The following is a 5,810-nucleotide window of genomic DNA, read 5'->3' on the forward strand; positions in this document are numbered from 1 at the left end:
ATTAGACAGAGACTTCCCTAAACACCTTAACCTAATAAGTCTTGTACTTTATTAAAGACTAAGCTGGTGTGTGTCCAGGCACACCTTCCACTTTCCTGTGGTTTATGTCTTGCCTTAGTCTCTGATTTCTGCTTGCACAGTAGCTGCTTGTATCCTTTCTGGAAATGCCCCAAGCCTGCACATGCATATGGCCACCTAAATCCCTAGGAAGGGTTAGAACTTTTCCAATACTTTATGGAAATCTCATATTTAAATTTTCCCCTTTGATCATTCTCTTGTTTTCCTGCACATGTGTTGTTTCTCAGCCAGCTGTGGCAGTAGCCAGTAGTCAACGATTCTTTTCAACCAAAGCACCAGAGGGAAGTCAGTTATGAATGGGCTAAGGCCAGTCAAACAAAGGGTTGTGAGTGGGGCTTTTCCAGGAAGCTACAAGGCAAGTCAATGATGATGACACCCCAGAGATGAAGATGTTAGGAACTTCAAGTCCAGACTGACATGCCAGCTGCTGATGGGTGGTGGATTTCATGGGTGCCATGGTTCTAGGTAGCTGTTTCAAGGTTTCCACAGAGCTTGGAATTCATGAAAAAGTTGTATTTCATACATTTGTGGAGTGGTGATATTTCAAAGACTCAATTCAACTATTCACGCTTTTCTTTGTGGGAGTCAGCCTTTAAAATTTATAGCTAGGGGGCTGGAGAGATGGCTCAGAGGTTAAGAGCACTGACTGCTCTTCCAGAGGTCCTGAGTTCAATTCCCAGCAACCATATGGTGGCTCACAACCATCTGTAATGAGATCTGGTGCCCTCTTCTGGCCTGCAGTCATACATGCCATATACCTAATAAATAAATAAATCTTTAAAAAAAATTTAAAAAAATTTATAGCTAATTGTACTACTTGGGTTTTTTTTTAAAAATAAGATTTATCCTTTATCAATATTTATCAGTAAAATCAAGCTGGTTTAAATAACTTTTCATTGGTGTTTTAATCAATCAGTGTCTCTAAGGTTCTGAAACTTTCCAAATAGCCCTATTAGACAAAGTGTAAATAAGTAAGACTTAACTGAAAACATGTAAAGGTTATGATTTGAAACGCCAGAGGTTTACGTGCTCAGATCTTTTAGGGTGTTGCTGACATAAATGACAATCCCTGGAAGAAAGTTGTGTCTTCAAAGACTGACTGATTAGAACTTCAGTGATGCAGACAGGTTACAATGTTGAAGATCCAGAGTCCAGTTACAATTTATCTTGGGTATCTTTGGCCCTCTAAGTAGCCATTGCTTGTCCACCTCTATGTCAGACCTAACATCCCGTGACTCAAAAGCCTCTTGGGATGTGTTAACTTAAAACCCAGTTTCTACCAGCTTCCAGGGGCAGAGCCATCAGCCAGCATCTGAGGCCTAGAGCTGCAGTTTCTGGGCTTTGCTGTAACTGCCCACTTCGTGTTCCCACCAATGTCCTTTAAACCTGTCTTGACTTGCAATTTTCGTTGTTCTGTTACTTTGGAATATGGAATCCAGGTAACCTATATCTGTTTTCTCAGACAGTGGGCACATATATGCCTCCAGAATAAACTATCTCTTATCCCCTTTCAAGGTGAGAGTTGTATTTTTGCATCAACACTTGGCAACAGTCAACTAGATCTTGCGACCCAAGGTGGACTGACATGAATTTGATGGAATTCATGTATTACAGGAGGAGTGACAACAATTTACATTTGGTTTAAACAATAGAGACAGCTGTATTTAAATAAGAGAGACCGCTTAAGGTGGTAGCTCCATCTGGGTGAAAAAACAGAACCACTTGAATCAAAGCAGGTTTTGGAAGAACTGGTAGACAGAAACATAGACTTTACATTATTGGTATTTAGATGCAGATTCGTTGACTGGTTAGATCCAGATGCCTTTCATTCAGTTCTTATTTTGTCATGTTGGAGGTATGGGAATGGAACCCAGGTCTTCCCCTGGTAAAGAATACCCCAACCTGCTAAAATTGTAACTGTCACGTGTTAATCACATTATGTCTTCTTAAAATGTAAACTTCCTGTCTACAAGATTATTCCAGATTTTAAGGTATCATTTCCTTCTTGAAAAAAAAATCCTGTCTGTAGATTTGCATTTCTTCCTCTTTTCTCTAAGTTTGTTTAAATGAAAACTGGGGAGGCTACAAACCTAGGTAGTGACTTTTTAAAGACAGACCTTGATCTATTTGAGCATAGGGAGTTTGGAATATGGAAAAATAAGAATTGAGAAGCAGCTGAGAGTTCATTATGTTAAATCTGTCCCTGGGTATCCAATGGCTTTCAGCAGCCCTTATTAGGATTCAGGAAGCCTGTATTTGGATACTTAGGAAGGAAGTAAATTCATTGCCTTGCAAATAGCATGTATCGCATCGGTGTAAATTAGATTGTTAAGGTCTTCCTCAGTTTACTCCAGATCTGTTCCACTAAATAGTCTTCCATGGTTCTCCAGAGCAGATTCTCTTAATTTCTGCAATGACACTTAGGGCTGGGTGATTATCTACTGGGTGTGCTCCCATGTGCATTACAGAGTTGTAACAACATCCCTGCCGTCTATTCGTGACAAATCTCTACAGCATTTCTTACATATTCCTGATAACTAGAAACATCTGCTGGCACTGCCCAATGTCCCTTGCAGGGTGTGTCAGCAACCCATCTGTGGACCACTGCTCTAGAATAAGCCAGAAGAACACAGAGGATGGACTCTGACCTGTTCACAAGACCTCACTGTCATCTACCCAGCCACGCTGTGTGACCATGGCCAAGTCACTAGCCCTCTTTCAGATTCAAATTCTAAGAAAGTGGGATTGCTATTATCTTCTTTGTAGTGATGAAATCAGATTCAGTAACAAAAGATACAAATCATATGAGCTGTTTCCTGGGCCTCAGGAAATGAGCCACAAACATAAGCTCCATTTACAGACTCAAAGAGCTCTTCCTGGAAGATTGACTCTCAGATAACATCACATGCCAAGATACATAGAATTGAAAGAGAACATTGAGCAATACATGACTAAGTGCTTGTACATATGGAAAAAATGTTTTCCACGATATAGAGTAGTCATGAAATGTGGGCATATTCAGCTTCTAAAATATCCAAAATGAACGTTATTTCAGTCCACAGGTTTTGGGATGTAAAGGCATTGTCAATCACTTGGGACTGTGATATACTCTCTGGAGTCCAGCCTCAAAAAATATTATGTTTATGACCTGCAATTAAAAAAAGCAGTTAGAGAACTTTAATGAAGATGGAGAAACACATTTCCATGAATAAAAACACCTCCCAGGTTTTCAACCAGCAATTACTAACCAGCAATGCCAGAATTAATTACATTCAAACTGGTACGGAATGTTTTGATGCCATTTGATTTGAATTGCATTCAGTTATGAAGTTTAAGAAAGAACACACTCACTTCATTTACAGATGAAAAATGCCTAGATGCTGATACATGATTTTTCTTCTTTCCATAAATGGATATTCCAGATAAAATACAAAACCTCCAGAGTAGTTCAAACATCAGATAAACAAGAAACAATTCTTTAGTGTTATTATGACTCAAATGTTGCATGAAGCACACCCATACGGAAAGGCTTTCAACTGTTAGCTTATGTTCAGATTTAACTCCCTGGGCCTTGGTTTTGCTTGCTTGGTTATTCTCAAACTGTCAATCATAACATGAGACATTTAGTTGAGTCAGTAGCCATGTACTCTCCACTCTGGAATCCATGGTGTCAGCCCCCTCTCCAACATTTCCACCTCAAATAGAGTACAACAACAACAACAACAAAAAAAATGTTTTGTTCTCTCTGGGCAAAAGATAATGTTCATGCATAATATCCTTCAAAACCATGGGTTCTAACTACATTTAGTAACTAAGTCCCCCTTGACTTTCAAACCACAGGCACTATTCATATCTGAATATCTGGAGCTGGGAGCCCCAGATGAGAAAGAACATCTGACATTTGTCTTTCTGGGTCTGGGTGACTCCACTCAGCATGATTGACTCTAGTTTCATTTGTAAGGGAGCTCACAATTTCATTTTTTCCTTACAGTTGAAGAGTATTCCATAGTGTATATGCACCACATTTTCCATTATCCATTTGTCTGCTGATAGATATTTCCATTTCCAAGATATTGTCAACATCTTGCTATCCAGAGTAGCAATGAGTGGCTGAGCAAATATATGTGTAAGGTCCTTTGGGCATAGGCCAAGGAGTAGTATAGCTGAATCATGTGGTAGAATTATTTTTAGCTTTGTGAGAATTCTCACTGATTTCCAGAGTGTCTGCGTGAACTGCCTTCCCACCAACAGTGGATGAGGCTCCTCTATCCCCTCCACCTCAGCAGCATTTGCTGTTGGTTGTTTTGCTGATCTCGGAGGGAAGAGAGGAAATCTATTGTTTTAATTTGCTTATCCCTAATCGCTAAGGATGATGAACATCTTTGGAGGTATTTATTAGTCATTTCTATTTCTTCTATCTTTAACTCTGTGTTTAGATCCCATGCTCAGTTTTTAGTTGGGCTGTTTCTGTGACTCTGTTTTTTGAGTTCTTTGTATGTTCTAGATATTAATCCTCTGTCAGATGTACAGCTGATAAAAATTATCTCCCATTCTATGGGTTTCTTTACTTAGTTGTTTCCTTAGCTGTATGGAAGTTTCTTGGCTTTATGAGGTCCCAGTTGTCAATTTTTTACCTTAATTCCTTGACAAATGGAGTCCTGTTCAGAAGCCCTTTCCTACACCTGTATCTTGCAGGATACTGCATATGCTTTCTTCTATCAGTTTTAGTATTTTGGGTTTCAAAATGGGGTCTTTGATAGAGAAATCATAACCATAGTATCTATCACTCTGCCAAAAAAAAGTTAACCAAAGTCTATCAAAGATGACATCTGAGCTCTTTTAACAAGCTTTCCTATCTTGGGCCTACAATACATATATTCAGCCATCAAACCCAAGCTCAAGTACAGGCTTTTTCTGTCAGTTAAACAGCCACTCACTGAAAGAGTTGTGTAATTGTATGTCTGTTACTGTCTTAGTGAGGATTTCTATTGCTGTGAAGAGACACCATGACTATGGCAACTCTTATAAGGGAAAACATTTAACTGGGGCTGACTTAGAGTTCAGAGATTTAGTCCATTATCATCATGATGGGTGGCACACAGGCAGACATATTTCTAAAAAAAGAGCTAAGAGTTCTACATCTTGGTCTGCAGACAGCACACTGTTCCACTCTGGGCATAGTTTGAGCACAGGAGACCTCAAAGCCCATTCCCAACAGTGACATACTTCCTTCAACAAGGCCACACCTACTCCAGCAAAGCCACACCTCCTAATTGTGTCACTCCCTACAGGGCTATTTTCTTTTAAACCACCACAGTTACCATGTCTGAACAAATACTATTTTGAACTGTAGTGAATTTCTACATTAATAAGAAATTAGACATTACTTGATTGATAGCTCTTTTGCTTACTTCCTATTCTCATAATGGGGCAGGAAGTGAGCTCATATATCACTGTGCATGGGAAAGGGTTCAGGACTCTTTGAAGAGCACAGGCAACTTCACTTGGCAGTATTTCAGGAGGGAAGCTAAAAGACATCATGTCTCCTGTGCTTTGTTTCTATGCAGTCTTTGAGTGTAAATCAAGTGAGTTCCTAACTCAAAGTCAGTGGAACATCTAGGAGACGGAGATGACCAGAAAAGCCACAGTATCATTAATTGTCTTCATTCTTAGTCAGTTGGGACCAGACAAAAACTATCAAATGACATCAAATTGCAACTGTAACACACACA

The sequence above is a fragment of the Peromyscus eremicus genome, chromosome 1 (assembly GCF_949786415.1).
Source record: "Peromyscus eremicus chromosome 1, PerEre_H2_v1, whole genome shotgun sequence".
Lineage (NCBI taxonomy): Eukaryota > Metazoa > Chordata > Mammalia > Rodentia > Cricetidae > Peromyscus > Peromyscus eremicus.